The sequence below is a fragment of the Cryptomeria japonica genome, unplaced genomic scaffold, assembly GCF_030272615.1.
Source record: "Cryptomeria japonica unplaced genomic scaffold, Sugi_1.0 HiC_scaffold_15, whole genome shotgun sequence".
NCBI classification, from domain to species: domain Eukaryota; kingdom Viridiplantae; phylum Streptophyta; class Pinopsida; order Cupressales; family Cupressaceae; genus Cryptomeria; species Cryptomeria japonica.
The window spans coordinates 1,468,985-1,491,303 of record NW_026728837.1 but is presented as its reverse complement, the minus strand read 5'-3'; the positions used below and the strand labels follow the sequence as shown (position 1 = coordinate 1,491,303).

The 22,319-nt window shown below is 63.0% G+C and overlaps 3 non-coding genes across 3 annotated transcripts; all 3 read left to right on the top strand.

Moving 5' to 3' along the window:
- The first annotated feature begins 2,077 nt into the window (after positions 1-2,077).
- Positions 2,078-2,196, top strand: LOC131860486 (5S ribosomal RNA). The gene has a single exon (XR_009359581.1). It is a non-coding gene; the product is annotated as a 5S ribosomal RNA (ribosomal RNA).
- A 7,807-nt stretch (positions 2,197-10,003) lies between these two features.
- On the top strand, positions 10,004-10,122 carry LOC131860485 (5S ribosomal RNA). Its single transcript, XR_009359580.1, has one exon. It is a non-coding gene; the product is annotated as a 5S ribosomal RNA (ribosomal RNA).
- A 7,801-nt stretch (positions 10,123-17,923) lies between these two features.
- On the top strand, positions 17,924-18,042 carry LOC131860484 (5S ribosomal RNA). Its single transcript, XR_009359579.1, has one exon. It is a non-coding gene; the product is annotated as a 5S ribosomal RNA (ribosomal RNA).
- The last annotated feature ends 4,277 nt before the right edge of the window (positions 18,043-22,319 follow it).

Below are 22,319 nucleotides of genomic sequence, written 5' to 3'. Positions count from 1 at the left end.
GGTGGTTCACAGGGTGGGTGGGTTCTAGGGTGAGTTCCAAGGTGGGTCACAGGTTCAGTGCTAGGGTGGGTGTCAAGGCGGGTGTCGAGGTGTGCTAGGGTGTGGATGCCAATGTGGGTCATAGGGTGGGTACTAGGGTGGGCTGCAATGTGGGTGCCAAGGTGGGTAACATGCTCGGTGGGTTCTAAATTGGGTGCCAGGGTGGGTGTGCACCCACCTTGCCCGAGGTGGGTGCCAAGGTGCCAGTGTGGGTGGGTGCTAAGGTGGATGCCAAGGTGGGTGAGAAGGTGGGTGATAGGTTGAGTGGTAGGATGGGTGGGTGCCAAGATGGGTCACAGGGTGGGTGCAAGGGTGGGTAGGTGCTAGGGTTGGTGTCAGGGTGGGTGGGTGCTAGGTTGGGTTCCAAGGTGGGTGCGAGGGTGAGTGTCAAGGTGGGTCACAGGTTAGGTGCTAGGATGGGTGAGTGCTAGGGTGCAAAGGTGCCAGGGTGGGTGCTAGGATGGGTCGATGCTAGGGTGAGTGGCAAGGTGGGTCCACAAGTGTCAAGGTGGGTGCCGAGGTGGGTGCCAAGTCGGCGACTGCTATGGTGGATGCCAAGGTGGGTCACGGGGTGGGTGCCAAGTTGCTAGGTTGGGTTCCAAGGTGGGTGCCAACGTGGGTGCTAGGGTGCGTGGGTTAAAGGGTGTGTCACAACGTGGGTGCCAGGATGGGTGCGCACCCACACTGGCCAAGACGGGTGCGGGGTGCAAGGTTGGGTTCCAAGCCCGGTCACAGGCTGGGTGCTAGGATGGGTGGGTGCCAAGGTGGGCCACCAGGGTGGGTGCACCCACCCTGGCCAAGGTGGGTCACGGGGTGGGTCCTAGGGTGGGTAACGGGGTGGGTACTAAGGTGCGTGCCAAGGTGGGTCATAGGGTGGGTGCCAAGGTGGGCACCAGGGTGGGTGTGCACCAACCCTAGCCAGGGTAGGTCACGGGGTGGTTGTCGGGGTGGGCGTCAAGGAGCCAAGGTGGGTGGCAAGTAGCCAAGTTGCGTGCCAAGGTGGGTGTCGGGGTGGGTGCCAAGGATCCAAGGTGGGTGCCAAGGAACCAAGGTGGGTGTCTGGGTGGGTGCCGAGGTGGGAGCCAGGGTGGGTCCCAAGGTGAGTGCAAAGGTGGGTGCCAGGGTCAAGGTGAGTGCCAATGTGGGTTCCAAGGTGCCAGGGTCAGGGTGAGTGCCAATGTGGGTTCAAAGGTGCTAAGTTGGGTGCGAGGTTGGGTGCGAGGGTGGGTGGGTGCCAAGGTGTGCTAGGTGGAAGCCCGGGTGGGTCGGCATCCCATGGGTGTCGAGTTGGGTGCCTGATGGGTGCTTCTTGTCAAGTTTTAGTCGTCGGGACTCATTTCGAGCCTTAGAGGTCGTTTCTTGTCCGGTTGCCCTGTCTTCGACCTGGGAACCCAATTTTGGTCCTCGGGTCCCATTTTTTTTTGTCTCGCATCCCACTTTTGGCCTGTGGCCTTTTCGGGGTCGATTCTCGTTTTGGGCATCAGAGCATGTTTCTTCTCCTAAAACCCAATATTTGTTTATTAAGTCTCGGAACACATTTTTGTTCTCGTGGACCCATCATGGGTCTTGGAACGCATTTGTGGTCCTTGGGTCCCATTTTGCATCCCGAAACTTGTGTTTTGGTGCTTGATCCCTATTTTGGGTGCCCACCTTGCACCAAGTGCGCACCCGGGGCAAACCGAGCGCCTTGGTGCACCGGGGCAAGATCGAGCGTGCACCCGAGGCGCCCCGAACATGCACCAAGGTGCACTCGGCCCACATGTGAGCGCAGGTCGTTGCGCCCGAGGTGGTGTGTGGGCACCGCGTTGCAGACGGGACACTGCACGCACACGACGCCCCCTCCAGGTGCACGCACGTAGGCCGGGCCGGGTGCACACCCGACGCCCTAGCAAGGTGCGCGCACCCGGGCAGGGCTCACACTTGGCGAACGGGGCGCACTTCGCGAGGGAGGGTGTGCACCTCGACGGGGGTGGGTGGCCGGGGTGGATTCGCACGTGGGTCGCGGTTTGCTAAGTACACACTGCGACAAGCTCATAACGGGTGCGATCATACCAGCGTTAGTGCACCGGATCCCATCAGAACTCCGCAGTTAAGCGCGCTTGGGCCGGAGTAGTACTGGGATGGGTGACCTCCCGGGAAGTCCCGGTGTTGCACCCTTTTTTAGTTTTTCGCCGGGCGTCGCAATGCTATTTGAATAAACCTTTTGCCCGTTTGCGTTCTCGTCGGGGCCGGGCCGGGCCGGGGTGCGCTGCCCGCACTACCGCGCGCCGCGGGGGGCGACACCGAGCGCGCACCCGAGGCGCCCCGAGCACACAGGCCACGGTGCAACCCGGGCGTTGTGCGCGCACCCCGGTGCGCCCGAGGTGCTGCGCGCGCACCCAGGTGAAATCGGTGTGCACCTCGGCCAGTGCGCGCTCGGTCGAGTCGCGCACGTTGGCCAAGGTGCACGGTGATGTTTCTTACTCTAAGGTTCCGCACCAGACGCCCGGGACAGGTGAGCGAAGCTGGGCGGGGCCGGGTGCGCGGCCGGGGCAGGTGCACGCAGCTGGAGAGAGCTTTGGAGCACACTTCGGAGCGCACCAATGATGCGCTCCATTCAAAAGTTTCCTGAAAAGGCAAAAAAAGTTGAGATTATAGAATTTCCCACTTGAGAGATTGTAAAAAAAAAAAATTTAAAATGAAGGAAACGCGGGTGCCAAGGTGTGCGCAGCCCAGCCAAGGTGTGCGCACCAAGGCGCCCACCCTGGCGAAGGTGCACGCAAGGTGCGCACCCGAGGCAAACCGGACAATTAACCCAACTTTCGACTTCGCGCGCACCTTGGAGCGCACTTCGGAGCGCTCCTTGGTGCGCACCAATCTTGGGCACCTCGGAGTGCACCATGGCGCCCACCAAGGTGCGCACCCGGGGCAAACCGAGCTCCGACTTCGTGCGCACCTTGGAGCGCACGAAAGGTGCGCACCATGGCGCCCACCAAGGTGCGCAGCCCAGCCAAGGCGTGCGCATCAAGGTGCGCACCCTGGCGAAGGTGCGCACCCGGGGCAAACCGAGCTCCGACTTCGTGCGCACCTTGGAGCGCACAAAAGGTGCGCAACCCAGCCAAGGTGTGCGCACCCCGGTCAAACCGAGCTCCGAATCGTGCGCACCAGAGGTGCACGCCATCGTGCGCACCTTGGAGCACACTTCGGAGCCCTCCTTGGTGCGCGCCGATGTTGCGCACCTCGGAGCGCACCCGGGGAAAACAATGCAATTAACCCGACTTTCGACTTCGTGGGCACCTCGGAGCGCTCTCGGGTTCGCACCTCGGAGCACACCGAGGTGCGCACCTTTGATGCGCTGCCTTCACCAATTTCCAGAAAAGGCAAGAAAACATTGAGAAGGTGTGCGCACCGAGGTGCCCACCCTGGCGAAGGTGCACGCGAGGTGCGCACCCGGGGCAAACCGGGCTCCGACTTCGTGCACGCCGCACCTTGGAGCACACTTCGGAGCGCTCCTTGGTGCGCACCAGGGCGCGCAACCCAGCCGAGGTGCCCACCCCGGCGAAGGTGCACGCGAGGTGCGCACCCGGGGCAAACCGGGCTCCGACTTCGTGCACGCCATGGTGCCCACCGCGGCGAAGGTGCACGCGAGGTGCGCACCCGGGGCAAACCGGGCTCCGACTTCGTGCACGCCGCACCTTGGAGCACACTTCGGAGCGCTCCTTGGTGCGCACCATGGTGCCCACCAGGGCGCGCAACCCCGCCGAAGGTGCACGCGAGGTGCGCACCCGGGGCAAACCGGGCTCCGACTTCGTGCACGCCGCACCTTGGAGCACACTTCGGAGCGCTCCTTGGTGCGCACCATGGTGCCCACCAGGGCGCGCAACCCCGCCGAAGGTGCACGCGAGGTGCGCACCCGGGGCAAACCGGGCTCCGACTTCGTGCACGCCATGGTGCGCACCGCGGCGAAGGTGCGCACCCGGGGCAAACCGGGCTCCGACTTCGTGCACGCCGCACCTTGGAGCACACTTCGGAGCGCTCCTTGGTGCGCACCAGGGCGCGCAACCCAGCCGAGGTGCCCACCCCGGCGAAGGTGCACGCGAGGTGCGTACCCGGGGCAAACCGGGCTCCGACTTCGTGCACGCCGCACCTTGGAGCACACTTCGGAGCGCTCCTTGGTGCGCACCATGGTGCCCACCAGGCCGCGCAACCCAGCCAAGGTGTGCGCACCAAGGTGCACGCGAGGTGCGCACCCGGGGCAAACCGGGGTCCGACTTCGTGCACGCCGCACCTTGGAGCACACATCGGGGCGCTCCCGGGTTCGCACCGGCGTTGCGCACCGTGGTGGGCACCTCGGAGCACACCAAGGTGGGCAGCGAGGTGCGCACCTTTGATGCGATGCCTTCACTAATTTCCATAAAAGGCAAAAAAAAAACGAGATTTTAAAATTTCCGTTTTGAAAGATAGTGAGAAAAAGGGAATGCTGGTGCCATCTTGAGCCCGCCCTGGTGCGCAGCCCAGCCAAGGTGTGCGCACCAAGGTGCCCACCCTGGCGAAGGTGCGCGCCCGGGCAATTAACCCAACTTCCAACTTCGCGCGCGCCAGGGTGGGAGCGCACCCAACAACCGGGCCTGGGAAGAGCCAATGCGAGAAACCCCACCAAACGCTCTGACAAAAAAAGAGGGGGCGCTCCAGTAACCCCGCTTCGGAGCGCACCCTGGGCAAACCCAGCCAAGGTGCCCACCCCGGCCAAGGTGCAGGCGAGGTGCGCACCCGGGGCAAACCGGGCTCCGACAACGTGCACGCCGCACCTTGGAGCACACTTCGTAGCGCTCCCGGGTGCGCACCTCAGAGCACACCAAGGTGGGCAGCGAGGTGCGCACCTTTGATGCGCTGCCTTCACTAATTTCCAGAAAAGGCAAAAAAAAAAGGAGATTTTAAAATTTCCGTTTTGAAAGATAGTGAAAAAAACGGAACGCGCGTGCCATCTTGAGCCCGCCCTGGTGCGCAGCCCAGGTAAGGTGCCCACCCTGGCAAAGGTGCGCACCCGGGCAATTAACCCTACTTCCGACTTCGTGCGCGCCAGGGTGGCAACCGGGCCTCGGAAGAGCCAATGCGAGAAACCCCACCAAACGCTCCGACAAAAAAAGAGGCGGCGCTCCAATAACCCCGCTTCGGAGCGCAGCCGGGGCAAACCCAGCCAAGGTGCCCACCCCGACGAAGGTGCACGCGAGGTGCGCACCCGGGGCAAACCGGGCTCCGACAACGTGCACGCAGCACCTTGGAGCACACTTCGAAGCACTCCCGGGTGCCCACCGGCGTTGCGCACCGTGGTGGGCAGCGAGGTGCGCACCTTTGATGCGCTGCCTTCACTAATTTCCAGAAAAAGGCAAAAAAAAATGAGATTTTAAAATTTCCGTTTTGAAAGATAGTGAAAAAAAAGGAACGCGGGTGCCATCTTGAGCCCGCCCTGGTGCGCAGCCCAGGCAAGGCATGCGCACCAAGGTGCCCACCCGAGGTGCACACCCGGGGCAAACCGGGCTCCGACTTCGTGCAGGCCGCACCTTGGAGCACACTTCGGAGCGCTCCTTGGTGCGCACCATGGTGCCCACCAGGGCGCGCAACCCAGCCAAGGTCTGCACACTAAGGTGCCCACCCCGGCGAAGGTGCACGCGAGGTGCGCACCCGGGGCAAACCGGGCTCCGACTTCGTGCACGCCATGGTGCCCACCGCGGCGAAGGTGCACGCGAGGTGCGCACCCGGGGCAAACCGGGCTCCGACTTCGTGCACGCCGCACCTTGGAGCACACTTCGGAGCGCTCCTTGGTGCGCACCATGGTGCCCACCAGGGCGCGCAACCCAGCCAAGGTGTGCGCACCAAGGTGCACGCGAGGTGCGCACCCGGGGCAAACCGGGGTCCGACTTCGTGCACGCCGCACCTTGGAGCACACATCGGAGCGCTCCCAGGTTCGCACCAGCGTTGCGCACCTTTGATGCGCTGCCTTCACTAATTTCCAGAAAAGGCAAAAAAAAACGATATTTTAAAATTTCCGTTCTGAAAGATAGTGAAAAAAACGGAACGCGGGTGCCATCTTGAGCCCTTCCTGGTGCGCAGCCCAGGCAAGTTGTGCGCACCAAGGTGCCCACCCTGGCGGAGGTGCGCGCCCGGGGCAAACCGGGCTCCGACTTCGTGCACTGCATGGTGCCCACCAAGGCGCGCAACCCAGCCAAGGTGCCCACCGCAGCGAAGGTGCACGCGAGGTGCACACCCGGGGCAAACCGTGGCTCCGACTTCGTGCACGCCGCACCTTGGAGCACACTTCAGAGCGCTCCTTGGTGCGCACCAGGGCGCGCAACCCAGCCGAGGTGCCCACCCCGGCGAAGGTGCACGCGAGGTGCGCACCCGGGGCAAACCGGGCTCCGACTTCGTGCACGCCATGGTGCCCACCGCGGCGAAGGTGCGCACCCGGGGCAAACCGGGCTCCGACTTCGTGCACGCCGCACCTTGGAGCACACTTCGGAGCGCTCCTTGGTGCGCACCATGGTGCCCACCAGGCCGCGCAACCCAGCCAAGGTGTGCGCACCAAGGTGCACGCGAGGTGCGCACCCGGGGCAAACCGGGGTCCGACTTCGTGCACGCCGCACCTTGGAGCACACATCGGGGCGCTCCCGGGTTCGCACCGGCGTTGCGCACCGTGGTGGGCACCTCGGAGCACACCAAGGTGGGCAGCGAGGTGCGCACCTTTGATGCGATGCCTTCACTAATTTCCATAAAAGGCAAAAAAAAAACGAGATTTTAAAATTTCCGTTTTGAAAGATAGTGAGAAAAAGGGAATGCTGGTGCCATCTTGAGCCCGCCCTGGTGCGCAGCCCAGCCAAGGTTTGCGCACCAAGGTGCCCACCCTGGCGAAGGTGCGCGCCCGGGCAATTAACCCAACTTCCAACTTCGCGCGCGCCAGGGTGGGAGCGCACCCAACAACCGGGCCTGGGAAGAGCCAATGCGAGAAACCCCACCAAACTCTCTGACAAAAAAAGAGGGGGCGCTCCAGTAACCCCGCTTCGGAGCGCACCCTGGGCAAACCCAGCCAAGGTGCCCACCCCGGCCAAGGTGCAGGCGAGGTGCGCACCCGGGGCAAACCGGGCTCCGACAACGTGCACGCCGCACCTTGGAGCACACTTCGTAGCGCTCCCGGGTGCGCACCTCAGAGCACACCAAGGTGGGCAGCGAGGTGCGCACCTTTGATGCGCTGCCTTCACTAATTTCCAGAAAAGGCAAAAAAAAAAGGAGATTTTAAAATTTCCGTTTTGAAAGATAGTGAAAAAAACGGAACGCGCGTGCCATCTTGAGCCCGCCCTGGTGCGCAGCCCAGGTAAGGTGCCACCCTGGCAAAGGTGCGCACCCGGGCAATTAACCCTACTTCCGACTTCGTGCGCGCCAGGGTGGCAACCGGGCCTCGGAAGAGCCAATGCGAGAAACCCCACCAAACGCTCCGACAAAAAAAGAGGCGGCGCTCCAATAACCCCGCTTCGGAGCGCAGCCGGGGCAAACCAAGCCAAGGTGCCCACCCCGACGAAGGTGCACGCGAGGTGCGCACCCGGGGCAAACCGGGCTCCGACAACGTGCACGCAGCACCTTGGAGCACACTTCGAAGCACTCCCGGGTGCCCACCGGCGTTGCGCACCGTGGTGGGCAGCGAGGTGCGCACCTTTGATGCGCTGCCTTCACTAATTTCCAGAAAAAGGCAAAAAAAAATGAGATTTTAAAATTTCCGTTTTGAAAGATAGTGAAAAAAAAGGAACGCGGGTGCCATCTTGAGCCCGCCCTGGTGCGCAGCCCAGGCAAGGCATGCGCACCAAGGTGCCCACCCGAGGTGCACACCCGGGGCAAACCGGGCTCCGACTTCGTGCAGGCCGCACCTTGGAGCACACTTCGGAGCGCTCCTTGGTGCGCACCATGGTGCCCACCAGGGCGCACCCGAGGCAAACCGGGCTCCGACTTCGTGCACGCCGCACCTTGGAGCACACATCGGAGCGCTCCCAGGTTCGCACCAGCGTTGCGCACCTTTGATGCGCTGCCTTCACTAATTTCCAGAAAAGGCAAAAAAAAACGATATTTTAAAATTTCCGTTCTGAAAGATAGTGAAAAAAACGGAACGCGGGTGCCATCTTGAGCCCTTCCTGATGCGCAGCCCAGGCAAGTTGTGCGCACCAAGGTGCCCACCCTGGCGGAGGTGCGCGCCCGGGGCAAACCGGGCTCCGACTTCGTGCACTGCATGGTGCCCACCAAGGCGCGCAACCCAGCCAAGGTGCCCACCGCAGCGAAGGTGCACGCGAGGTGCGCACCCGAGGTGCACACCCGGGGCAAACCGGGCTCCGACTTCGTGCACGCCGCACCTTGGAGCACACTTCAGAGCGCTCCTTGGTACGCACCAGGGCGCGCAACCCAGCCAAGGTGCTCACCCCGGCGAAGGTGCACGCGAGGTGCGCACCCGGGGCAAACCGGGCTCGGACTTCGTGCACGCCGCACCTTGGAGCACACATCGGAGCGCTCCCGGGTTCGCACCAGCATTGCGCACCTTTGATGCGCTGCCTTCACTAATTTCCAGAAAAGGCAAAAAAAAGAAAAAAATGAGATTTTAAAATTTCCGTTTTGAAAGATAGTGAAAAAAACGGAACGCGGGTGCCATCTTGAGCCCGCCCTGGTGTGCAGCCCAGGCAAGTTGTGCGCACCAAGGCACCCACCCTGGCCAAGGTGGGTCACGGGGTGGGTCCTAGGGTGGGTAACGGGGTGGGTACTAAGGTGCGTGCCAAGGTGGGTCATAGGGTGGGTGCCAAGGTGGGCACCAGGGTGGGTGTGCACCAACCCTAGCCAGGGTAGGTCACGGGGTGGTTGTCGGGGTGGGCGTCAAGGAGCCAAGGTGGGTGGCAAGTAGCCAAGTTGCGTGCCAAGGTGGGTGTCGGGGTGGGTGCCAAGGATCCAAGGTGGGTGCCAAGGAACCAAGGTGGGTGTCTGGGTGGGTGCCGAGGTGGGAGCCAGGGTGGGTCCCAAGGTGAGTGCAAAGGTGGGTGCCAGGGTCAAGGTGAGTGCCAATGTGGGTTCCAAGGTGCCAGGGTCAGGGTGAGTGCCAATGTGGGTTCAAAGGTGCTAAGTTGGGTGCGAGGTTGGGTGCGAGGGTGGGTGGGTGCCAAGGTGTGCTAGGTGGAAGCCCGGGTGGGTCGGCATCCCATGGGTGTCGAGTTGGGTGCCTGATGGGTGCTTCTTGTCAAGTTTTAGTCGTCGGGACTCATTTCGAGCCTTAGAGGTCGTTTCTTGTCCGGTTGCCCTGTCTTCGACCTGGGAACCCAATTTTGGTCCTCGGGTCCCATTTTTTTTTGTCTCGCATCCCACTTTTGGCCTGTGGCCTTTTCGGGGTCGATTCTCGTTTTGGGCATCAGAGCATGTTTCTTCTCCTAAAACCCAATATTTGTTTATTAAGTCTCGGAACACATTTTTGTTCTCGTGGACCCATCATGGGTCTTGGAACGCATTTGTGGTCCTTGGGTCCCATTTTGCATCCCGAAACTTGTGTTTTGGTGCTTGATCCCTATTTTGGGTGCCCACCTTGCACCAAGTGCGCACCCGGGGCAAACCGAGCGCCTTGGTGCACCGGGGCAAGATCGAGCGTGCACCCGAGGCGCCCCGAACATGCACCAAGGTGCACTCGGCCCACATGTGAGCGCAGGTCGTTGCGCCCGAGGTGGTGTGTGGGCACCGCGTTGCAGACGGGACACTGCACGCACACGACGCCCCCTCCAGGTGCACGCACGTAGGCCGGGCCGGGTGCACACCCGACGCCCTAGCAAGGTGCGCGCACCCGGGCAGGGCTCACACTTGGCGAACGGGGCGCACTTCGCGAGGGAGGGTGTGCACCTCGACGGGGGTGGGTGGCCGGGGTGGATTCGCACGTGGGTCGCGGTTTGCTAAGTACACACTGCGACAAGCTCATAACGGGTGCGATCATACCAGCGTTAGTGCACCGGATCCCATCAGAACTCCGCAGTTAAGCGCGCTTGGGCCGGAGTAGTACTGGGATGGGTGACCTCCCGGGAAGTCCCGGTGTTGCACCCTTTTTTAGTTTTTCGCCGGGCGTCGCAATGCTATTTGAATAAACCTTTTGCCCGTTTGCGTTCTCGTCGGGGCCGGGCCGGGCCGGGGTGCGCTGCCCGCACTACCGCGCGCGCGGGGGGCGACACCGAGCGCGCACCCGAGGCGCCCCGAGCACACAGGCCACGGTGCAACCCGGGCGTTGTGCGCGCACCCCGGTGCGCCCGAGGTGCTGCGCGCGCACCCAGGTGAAATCGGTGTGCACCTCGGCCAGTGCGCGCTCGGTCGAGTCGCGCACGTTGGCCAAGGTGCACGGTGATGTTTCTTACTCTAAGGTTCCGCACCAGACGCCCGGGACAGGTGAGCGAAGCTGGGCGGGGCCGGGTGCGCGGCCGGGGCAGGTGCACGCAGCTGGAGAGAGCTTTGGAGCACACTTCGGAGCGCACCAATGATGCGCTCCATTCAAAAGTTTCCTGAAAAGGCAAAAAAAGTTGAGATTATAGAATTTCCCACTTGAGAGATTGTAAAAAAAAAAAATTTAAAATGAAGGAAACGCGGGTGCCAAGGTGTGCGCAGCCCAGCCAAGGTGTGCGCACCAAGGCGCCCACCCTGGCGAAGGTGCACGCAAGGTGCGCACCCGAGGCAAACCGGACAATTAACCCAACTTTCGACTTCGCGCGCACCTTGGAGCGCACTTCGGAGCGCTCCTTGGTGCGCACCAATCTTGGGCACCTCGGAGTGCACCATGGCGCCCACCAAGGTGCGCACCCGGGGCAAACCGAGCTCCGACTTCGTGCGCACCTTGGAGCGCACGAAAGGTGCGCACCATGGCGCCCACCAAGGTGCGCAGCCCAGCCAAGGCGTGCGCATCAAGGTGCGCACCCTGGCGAAGGTGCGCACCCGGGGCAAACCGAGCTCCGACTTCGTGCGCACCTTGGAGCGCACAAAAGGTGCGCAACCCAGCCAAGGTGTGCGCACCCCGGTCAAACCGAGCTCCGAATCGTGCGCACCAGAGGTGCACGCCATCGTGCGCACCTTGGAGCACACTTCGGAGCCCTCCTTGGTGCGCGCCGATGTTGCGCACCTCGGAGCGCACCCGGGGAAAACAATGCAATTAACCCGACTTTCGACTTCGTGGGCACCTCGGAGCGCTCTCGGGTTCGCACCTCGGAGCACACCGAGGTGCGCACCTTTGATGCGCTGCCTTCACCAATTTCCAGAAAAGGCAAGAAAACATTGAGAAGGTGTGCGCACCGAGGTGCCCACCCTGGCGAAGGTGCACGCGAGGTGCGCACCCGGGGCAAACCGGGCTCCGACTTCGTGCACGCCGCACCTTGGAGCACACTTCGGAGCGCTCCTTGGTGCGCACCAGGGCGCGCAACCCAGCCGAGGTGCCCACCCCGGCGAAGGTGCACGCGAGGTGCGCACCCGGGGCAAACCGGGCTCCGACTTCGTGCACGCCATGGTGCCCACCGCGGCGAAGGTGCACGCGAGGTGCGCACCCGGGGCAAACCGGGCTCCGACTTCGTGCACGCCGCACCTTGGAGCACACTTCGGAGCGCTCCTTGGTGCGCACCATGGTGCCCACCAGGGCGCGCAACCCCGCCGAAGGTGCACGCGAGGTGCGCACCCGGGGCAAACCGGGCTCCGACTTCGTGCACGCCGCACCTTGGAGCACACTTCGGAGCGCTCCTTGGTGCGCACCATGGTGCCCACCAGGGCGCGCAACCCCGCCGAAGGTGCACGCGAGGTGCGCACCCGGGGCAAACCGGGCTCCGACTTCGTGCACGCCATGGTGCGCACCGCGGCGAAGGTGCGCACCCGGGGCAAACCGGGCTCCGACTTCGTGCACGCCGCACCTTGGAGCACACTTCGGAGCGCTCCTTGGTGCGCACCAGGGCGCGCAACCCAGCCGAGGTGCCCACCCCGGCGAAGGTGCACGCGAGGTGCGTACCCGGGGCAAACCGGGCTCCGACTTCGTGCACGCCGCACCTTGGAGCACACTTCGGAGCGCTCCTTGGTGCGCACCATGGTGCCCACCAGGCCGCGCAACCCAGCCAAGGTGTGCGCACCAAGGTGCACGCGAGGTGCGCACCCGGGGCAAACCGGGGTCCGACTTCGTGCACGCCGCACCTTGGAGCACACATCGGGGCGCTCCCGGGTTCGCACCGGCGTTGCGCACCGTGGTGGGCACCTCGGAGCACACCAAGGTGGGCAGCGAGGTGCGCACCTTTGATGCGATGCCTTCACTAATTTCCATAAAAGGCAAAAAAAAAACGAGATTTTAAAATTTCCGTTTTGAAAGATAGTGAGAAAAAGGGAATGCTGGTGCCATCTTGAGCCCGCCCTGGTGCGCAGCCCAGCCAAGGTGTGCGCACCAAGGTGCCCACCCTGGCGAAGGTGCGCGCCCGGGCAATTAACCCAACTTCCAACTTCGCGCGCGCCAGGGTGGGAGCGCACCCAACAACCGGGCCTGGGAAGAGCCAATGCGAGAAACCCCACCAAACGCTCTGACAAAAAAAGAGGGGGCGCTCCAGTAACCCCGCTTCGGAGCGCACCCTGGGCAAACCCAGCCAAGGTGCCCACCCCGGCCAAGGTGCAGGCGAGGTGCGCACCCGGGGCAAACCGGGCTCCGACAACGTGCACGCCGCACCTTGGAGCACACTTCGTAGCGCTCCCGGGTGCGCACCTCAGAGCACACCAAGGTGGGCAGCGAGGTGCGCACCTTTGATGCGCTGCCTTCACTAATTTCCAGAAAAGGCAAAAAAAAAAGGAGATTTTAAAATTTCCGTTTTGAAAGATAGTGAAAAAAACGGAACGCGCGTGCCATCTTGAGCCCGCCCTGGTGCGCAGCCCAGGTAAGGTGCCCACCCTGGCAAAGGTGCGCACCCGGGCAATTAACCCTACTTCCGACTTCGTGCGCGCCAGGGTGGCAACCGGGCCTCGGAAGAGCCAATGCGAGAAACCCCACCAAACGCTCCGACAAAAAAAGAGGCGGCGCTCCAATAACCCCGCTTCGGAGCGCAGCCGGGGCAAACCCAGCCAAGGTGCCCACCCCGACGAAGGTGCACGCGAGGTGCGCACCCGGGGCAAACCGGGCTCCGACAACGTGCACGCAGCACCTTGGAGCACACTTCGAAGCACTCCCGGGTGCCCACCGGCGTTGCGCACCGTGGTGGGCAGCGAGGTGCGCACCTTTGATGCGCTGCCTTCACTTCCAGAAAAAGGCAAAAAAAAATGAGATTTTAAAATTTCCGTTTTGAAAGATAGTGAAAAAAAAGGAACGCGGGTGCCATCTTGAGCCCGCCCTGGTGCGCAGCCCAGGCAAGGCATGCGCACCAAGGTGCCCACCCGAGGTGCACACCCGGGGCAAACCGGGCTCCGACTTCGTGCAGGCCGCACCTTGGAGCACACTTCGGAGCGCTCCTTGGTGCGCACCATGGTGCCCACCAGGGCGCGCAACCCAGCCAAGGTCTGCACACTAAGGTGCCCACCCCGGCGAAGGTGCACGCGAGGTGCGCACCCAGGGCAAACCGGGCTCCGACTTCGTGCACGCCATGGTGCCCACCGCGGCGAAGGTGCACGCGAGGTGCGCACCCGGGGCAAACCGGGCTCCGACTTCGTGCACGCCGCACCTTGGAGCACACTTCGGAGCGCTCCTTGGTGCGCACCATGGTGCCCACCAGGGCGCGCAACCCAGCCAAGGTGTGCGCACCAAGGTGCACGCGAGGTGCGCACCCGGGGCAAACCGGGGTCCGACTTCGTGCACGCCGCACCTTGGAGCACACATCGGAGCGCTCCCAGGTTCGCACCAGCGTTGCGCACCTTTGATGCGCTGCCTTCACTAATTTCCAGAAAAGGCAAAAAAAAACGATATTTTAAAATTTCCGTTCTGAAAGATAGTGAAAAAAACGGAACGCGGGTGCCATCTTGAGCCCTTCCTGGTGCGCAGCCCAGGCAAGTTGTGCGCACCAAGGTGCCCACCCTGGCGGAGGTGCGCGCCCGGGGCAAACCGGGCTCCGACTTCGTGCACTGCATGGTGCCCACCAAGGCGCGCAACCCAGCCAAGGTGCCCACCGCAGCGAAGGTGCACGCGAGGTGCACACCCGGGGCAAACCGGGCTCCGACTTCGTGCACGCCGCACCTTGGAGCACACTTCAGAGCGCTCCTTGGTGCGCACCAGGGCGCGCAACCCAGCCGAGGTGCCCACCCCGGCGAAGGTGCACGCGAGGTGCGCACCCGGGGCAAACCGGGCTCCGACTTCGTGCACGCCATGGTGCCCACCGCGGCGAAGGTGCGCACCCGGGGCAAACCGGGCTCCGACTTCGTGCACGCCGCACCTTGGAGCACACTTCGGAGCGCTCCTTGGTGCGCACCATGGTGCCCACCAGGCCGCGCAACCCAGCCAAGGTGTGCGCACCAAGGTGCACGCGAGGTGCGCACCCGGGGCAAACCGGGGTCCGACTTCGTGCACGCCGCACCTTGGAGCACACATCGGGGCGCTCCCGGGTTCGCACCGGCGTTGCGCACCGTGGTGGGCACCTCGGAGCACACCAAGGTGGGCAGCGAGGTGCGCACCTTTGATGCGATGCCTTCACTAATTTCCATAAAAGGCAAAAAAAAAACGAGATTTTAAAATTTCCGTTTTGAAAGATAGTGAGAAAAAGGGAATGCTGGTGCCATCTTGAGCCCGCCCTGGTGCGCAGCCCAGCCAAGGTTTGCGCACCAAGGTGCCCACCCTGGCGAAGGTGCGCGCCCGGGCAATTAACCCAACTTCCAACTTCGCGCGCGCCAGGGTGGGAGCGCACCCAACAACCGGGCCTGGGAAGAGCCAATGCGAGAAACCCCACCAAACTCTCTGACAAAAAAAGAGGGGGCGCTCCAGTAACCCCGCTTCGGAGCGCACCCTGGGCAAACCCAGCCAAGGTGCCCACCCCGGCCAAGGTGCAGGCGAGGTGCGCACCCGGGGCAAACCGGGCTCCGACAACGTGCACGCCGCACCTTGGAGCACACTTCGTAGCGCTCCCGGGTGCGCACCTCAGAGCACACCAAGGTGGGCAGCGAGGTGCGCACCTTTGATGCGCTGCCTTCACTAATTTCCAGAAAAGGCAAAAAAAAAAGGAGATTTTAAAATTTCCGTTTTGAAAGATAGTGAAAAAAACGGAACGCGCGTGCCATCTTGAGCCCGCCCTGGTGCGCAGCCCAGGTAAGGTGCCACCCTGGCAAAGGTGCGCACCCGGGCAATTAACCCTACTTCCGACTTCGTGCGCGCCAGGGTGGCAACCGGGCCTCGGAAGAGCCAATGCGAGAAACCCCACCAAACGCTCCGACAAAAAAAGAGGCGGCGCTCCAATAACCCCGCTTCGGAGCGCAGCCGGGGCAAACCAAGCCAAGGTGCCCACCCCGACGAAGGTGCACGCGAGGTGCGCACCCGGGGCAAACCGGGCTCCGACAACGTGCACGCAGCACCTTGGAGCACACTTCGAAGCACTCCCGGGTGCCCACCGGCGTTGCGCACCGTGGTGGGCAGCGAGGTGCGCACCTTTGATGCGCTGCCTTCACTAATTTCCAGAAAAAGGCAAAAAAAAATGAGATTTTAAAATTTCCGTTTTGAAAGATAGTGAAAAAAAAGGAACGCGGGTGCCATCTTGAGCCCGCCCTGGTGCGCAGCCCAGGCAAGGCATGCGCACCAAGGTGCCCACCCGAGGTGCACACCCGGGGCAAACCGGGCTCCGACTTCGTGCAGGCCGCACCTTGGAGCACACTTCGGAGCGCTCCTTGGTGCGCACCATGGTGCCCACCAGGGCGCACCCGAGGCAAACCGGGCTCCGACTTCGTGCACGCCGCACCTTGGAGCACACATCGGAGCGCTCCCAGGTTCGCACCAGCGTTGCGCACCTTTGATGCGCTGCCTTCACTAATTTCCAGAAAAGGCAAAAAAAAACGATATTTTAAAATTTCCGTTCTGAAAGATAGTGAAAAAAACGGAACGCGGGTGCCATCTTGAGCCCTTCCTGATGCGCAGCCCAGGCAAGTTGTGCGCACCAAGGTGCCCACCCTGGCGGAGGTGCGCGCCCGGGGCAAACCGGGCTCCGACTTCGTGCACTGCATGGTGCCCACCAAGGCGCGCAACCCAGCCAAGGTGCCCACCGCAGCGAAGGTGCACGCGAGGTGCGCACCCGAGGTGCACACCCGGGGCAAACCGGGCTCCGACTTCGTGCACGCCGCACCTTGGAGCACACTTCAGAGCGCTCCTTGGTACGCACCAGGGCGCGCAACCCAGCCAAGGTGCTCACCCCGGCGAAGGTGCACGCGAGGTGCGCACCCGGGGCAAACCGGGCTCGGACTTCGTGCACGCCGCACCTTGGAGCACACATCGGAGCGCTCCCGGGTTCGCACCAGCATTGCGCACCTTTGATGCGCTGCCTTCACTAATTTCCAGAAAAGGCAAAAAAAAGAAAAAAATGAGATTTTAAAATTTCCGTTTTGAAAGATAGTGAAAAAAACGGAACGCGGGTGCCATCTTGAGCCCGCCCTGGTGTGCAGCCCAGGCAAGTTGTGCGCACCAAGGCACCCACCCTGGCCAAGGTGGGTCACGGGGTGGGTCCTAGGGTGGGTAACGGGGTGGGTACTAAGGTGCGTGCCAAGGTGGGTCATAGGGTGGGTGCCAAGGTGGGCACCAGGGTGGGTGTGCACCAACCCTAGCCAGGGTAGGTCACGGGGTGGTTGTCGGGGTGGGCGTCAAGGAGCCAAGGTGGGTGGCAAGTAGCCAAGTTGCGTGCCAAGGTGGGTGTCGGGGTGGGTGCCAAGGATCCAAGGTGGGTGCCAAGGAACCAAGGTGGGTGTCTGGGTGGGTGCCGAGGTGGGAGCCAGGGTGGGTCCCAAGGTGAGTGCAAAGGTGGGTGCCAGGGTCAAGGTGAGTGCCAATGTGGGTTCCAAGGTGCCAGGGTCAGGGTGAGTGCCAATGTGGGTTCAAAGGTGCTAAGTTGGGTGCGAGGTTGGGTGCGAGGGTGGGTGGGTGCCAAGGTGTGCTAGGTGGAAGCCCGGGTGGGTCGGCATCCCATGGGTGTCGAGTTGGGTGCCTGATGGGTGCTTCTTGTCAAGTTTTAGTCGTCGGGACTCATTTCGAGCCTTAGAGGTCGTTTCTTGTCCGGTTGCCCTGTCTTCGACCTGGGAACCCAATTTTGGTCCTCGGGTCCCATTTTTTTTTGTCTCGCATCCCACTTTTGGCCTGTGGCCTTTTCGGGGTCGATTCTCGTTTTGGGCATCAGAGCATGTTTCTTCTCCTAAAACCCAATATTTGTTTATTAAGTCTCGGAACACATTTTTGTTCTCGTGGACCCATCATGGGTCTTGGAACGCATTTGTGGTCCTTGGGTCCCATTTTGCATCCCGAAACTTGTGTTTTGGTGCTTGATCCCTATTTTGGGTGCCCACCTTGCACCAAGTGCGCACCCGGGGCAAACCGAGCGCCTTGGTGCACCGGGGCAAGATCGAGCGTGCACCCGAGGCGCCCCGAACATGCACCAAGGTGCACTCGGCCCACATGTGAGCGCAGGTCGTTGCGCCCGAGGTGGTGTGTGGGCACCGCGTTGCAGACGGGACACTGCACGCACACGACGCCCCCTCCAGGTGCACGCACGTAGGCCGGGCCGGGTGCACACCCGACGCCCTAGCAAGGTGCGCGCACCCGGGCAGGGCTCACACTTGGCGAACGGGGCGCACTTCGCGAGGGAGGGTGTGCACCTCGACGGGGGTGGGTGGCCGGGGTGGATTCGCACGTGGGTCGCGGTTTGCTAAGTACACACTGCGACAAGCTCATAACGGGTGCGATCATACCAGCGTTAGTGCACCGGATCCCATCAGAACTCCGCAGTTAAGCGCGCTTGGGCCGGAGTAGTACTGGGATGGGTGACCTCCCGGGAAGTCCCGGTGTTGCACCCTTTTTTAGTTTTTCGCCGGGCGTCGCAATGCTATTTGAATAAACCTTTTGCCCGTTTGCGTTCTCGTCGGGGCCGGGCCGGGCCGGGGTGCGCTGCCCGCACTACCGCGCGCGCGGGGGCGACACCGAGCGCGCACCCGAGGCGCCCCGAGCACACAGGCCACGGTGCAACCCGGGCGTTGTGCGCGCACCCCGGTGCGCCCGAGGTGCTGCGCGCGCACCCAGGTGAAATCGGTGTGCACCTCGGCCAGTGCGCGCTCGGTCGAGTCGCGCACGTTGGCCAAGGTGCACGGTGATGTTTCTTACTCTAAGGTTCCGCACCAGACGCCCGGGACAGGTGAGCGAAGCTGGGCGGGGCCGGGTGCGCGGCCGGGGCAGGTGCACGCAGCTGGAGAGAGCTTTGGAGCACACTTCGGAGCGCACCAATGATGCGCTCCATTCAAAAGTTTCCTGAAAAGGCAAAAAAAGTTGAGATTATAGAATTTCCCACTTGAGAGATTGTAAAAAAAAAAAATTTAAAATGAAGGAAACGCGGGTGCCAAGGTGTGCGCAGCCCAGCCAAGGTGTGCGCACCAAGGCGCCCACCCTGGCGAAGGTGCACGCAAGGTGCGCACCCGAGGCAAACCGGACAATTAACCCAACTTTCGACTTCGCGCGCACCTTGGAGCGCACTTCGGAGCGCTCCTTGGTGCGCACCAATCTTGGGCACCTCGGAGTGCACCATGGCGCCCACCAAGGTGCGCACCCGGGGCAAACCGAGCTCCGACTTCGTGCGCACCTTGGAGCGCACGAAAGGTGCGCACCATGGCGCCCACCAAGGTGCGCAGCCCAGCCAAGGCGTGCGCATCAAGGTGCGCACCCTGGCGAAGGTGCGCACCCGGGGCAAACCGAGCTCCGACTTCGTGCGCACCTTGGAGCGCACAAAAGGTGCGCAACCCAGCCAAGGTGTGCGCACCCCGGTCAAACCGAGCTCCGAATCGTGCGCACCAGAGGTGCACGCCATCGTGCGCACCTTGGAGCACACTTCGGAGCCCTCCTTGGTGCGCGCCGATGTTGCGCACCTCGGAGCGCACCCGGGGAAAACAATGCAATTAACCCGACTTTCGACTTCGTGGGCACCTCGGAGCGCTCTCGGGTTCGCACCTCGGAGCACACCGAGGTGCGCACCTTTGATGCGCTGCCTTCACCAATTTCCAGAAAAGGCAAGAAAACATTGAGAAGGTGTGCGCACCGAGGTGCCCACCCTGGCGAAGGTGCACGCGAGGTGCGCACCCGGGGCAAACCGGGCTCCGACTTCGTGCACGCCGCACCTTGGAGCACACTTCGGAGCGCTCCTTGGTGCGCACCAGGGCGCGCAACCCAGCCGAGGTGCCCACCCCGGCGAAGGTGCACGCGAGGTGCGCACCCGGGGCAAACCGGGCTCCGACTTCGTGCACGCCATGGTGCCCACCGCGGCGAAGGTGCACGCGAGGTGCGCACCCGGGGCAAACCGGGCTCCGACTTCGTGCACGCCGCACCTTGGAGCACACTTCGGAGCGCTCCTTGGTGCGCACCATGGTGCCCACCAGGGCGCGCAACCCCGCCGAAGGTGCACGCGAGGTGCGCACCCGGGGCAAACCGGGCTCCGACTTCGTGCACGCCGCACCTTGGAGCACACTTCGGAGCGCTCCTTGGTGCGCACCATGGTGCCCACCAGGGCGCGCAACCCCGCCGAAGGTGCACGCGAGGTGCGCACCCGGGGCAAACCGGGCTCCGACTTCGTGCACGCCATGGTGCGCACCGCGGCGAAGGTGCGCACCCGGGGCAAACCGGGCTCCGACTTCGTGCACGCCGCACCTTGGAGCACACTTCGGAGCGCTCCTTGGTGCGCACCAGGGCGCGCAACCCAGCCGAGGTGCCCACCCCGGCGAAGGTGCACGCGAGGTGCGTACCCGGGGCAAACCGGGCTCCGACTTCGTGCACGCCGCACCTTGGAGCACACTTCGGAGCGCTCCTTGGTGCGCACCATGGTGCCCACCAGGCCGCGCAACCCAGCCAAGGTGTGCGCACCAAGGTGCACGCGAGGTGCGCACCCGGGGCAAACCGGGGTCCGACTTCGTGCACGCCGCACCTTGGAGCACACATCGGGGCGCTCCCGGGTTCGCACCGGCGTTGCGCACCGTGGTGGGCACCTCGGAGCACACCAAGGTGGGCAGCGAGGTGCGCACCTTTGATGCGATGCCTTCACTAATTTCCATAAAAGGCAAAAAAAAAACGAGATTTTAAAATTTCCGTTTTGAAAGATAGTGAGAAAAAGGGAATGCTGGTGCCATCTTGAGCCCGCCCTGGTGCGCAGCCCAGCCAAGGTGTGCGCACCAAGGTGCCCACCCTGGCGAAGGTGCGCGCCCGGGCAATTAACCCAACTTCCAACTTCGCGCGCGCCAGGGTGGGAGCGCACCCAACAACCGGGCCTGGGAAGAGCCAATGCGAGAAACCCCACCAAACGCTCTGACAAAAAAAGAGGGGGCGCTCCAGTAACCCCGCTTCGGAGCGCACCCTGGGCAAACCCAGCCAAGGTGCCCACCCCGGCCAAGGTGCAGGCGAGGTGCGCACCCGGGGCAAACCGGGCTCCGACAACGTGCACGCCGCACCTTGGAGCACACTTCGTAGCGCTCCCGGGTGCGCACCTCAGAGCACACCAAGGTGGGCAGCGAGGTGCGCACCTTTGATGCGCTGCCTTCACTAATTTCCAGAAAAGGCAAAAAAAAAAGGAGATTTTAAAATTTCCGTTTTGAAAGATAGTGAAAAAAACGGAACGCGCGTGCCATCTTGAGCCCGCCCTGGTGCGCAGCCCAGGTAAGGTGCCCACCCTGGCAAAGGTGCGCACCCGGGCAATTAACCCTACTTCCGACTTCGTGCGCGCCAGGGTGGCAACCGGGCCTCGGAAGAGCCAATGCGAGAAACCCCACCAAACGCTCCGACAAAAAAAGAGGCGGCGCTCCAATAACCCCGCTTCGGAGCGCAGCCGGGGCAAACCCAGCCAAGGTGCCCACCCCGACGAAGGTGCACGCGAGGTGCGCACCCGGGGCAAACCGGGCTCCGACAACGTGCACGCAGCACCTTGGAGCACACTTCGAAGCACTCCCGGGTGCCCACCGGCGTTGCGCACCGTGGTGGGCAGCGAGGTGCGCACCTTTGATGCGCTGCCTTCACTAATTTCCAGAAAAAGGCAAAAAAAAATGAGATTTTAAAATTTCCGTTTTGAAAGATAGTGAAAAAAAAGGAACGCGGGTGCCATCTTGAGCCCGCCCTGGTGCGCAGCCCAGGCAAGGCATGCGCACCAAGGTGCCCACCCGAGGTGCACACCCGGGGCAAACCGGGCTCCGACTTCGTGCAGGCCGCACCTTGGAGCACACTTCGGAGCGCTCCTTGGTGCGCACCATGGTGCCCACCAGGGCGCGCAACCCAGCCAAGGTCTGCACACTAAGGTGCCCACCCCGGCGAAGGTGCACGCGAGGTGCGCACCCGGGGCAAACCGGGCTCCGACTTCGTGCACGCCATGGTGCCCACCGCGGCGAAGGTGCACGCGAGGTGCGCACCCGGGGCAAACCGGGCTCCGACTTCGTGCACGCCGCACCTTGGAGCACACTTCGGAGCGCTCCTTGGTGCGCACCATGGTGCCCACCAGGGCGCGCAACCCAGCCAAGGTGTGCGCACCAAGGTGCACGCGAGGTGCGCACCCGGGGCAAACCGGGGTCCGACTTCGTGCACGCCGCACCTTGGAGCACACATCGGAGCGCTCCCAGGTTCGCACCAGCGTTGCGCACCTTTGATGCGCTGCCTTCACTAATTTCCAGAAAAGGCAAAAAAAAACGATATTTTAAAATTTCCGTTCTGAAAGATAGTGAAAAAAACGGAACGCGGGTGCCATCTTGAGCCCTTCCTGGTGCGCAGCCCAGGCAAGTTGTGCGCACCAAGGTGCCCACCCTGGCGGAGGTGCGCGCCCGGGGCAAACCGGGCTCCGACTTCGTGCACTGCATGGTGCCCACCAAGGCGCGCAACCCAGCCAAGGTGCCCACCGCAGCGAAGGTGCACGCGAGGTGCACACCCGGGGCAAACCGGGCTCCGACTTCGTGCACGCCGCACCTTGGAGCACACTTCAGAGCGCTCCTTGGTGCGCACCAGGGCGCGCAACCCAGCCGAGGTGCCCACCCCGGCGAAGGTGCACGCGAGGTGCGCACCCGGGGCAAACCGGGCTCCGACTTCGTGCACGCCATGGTGCCCACCGCGGCGAAGGTGC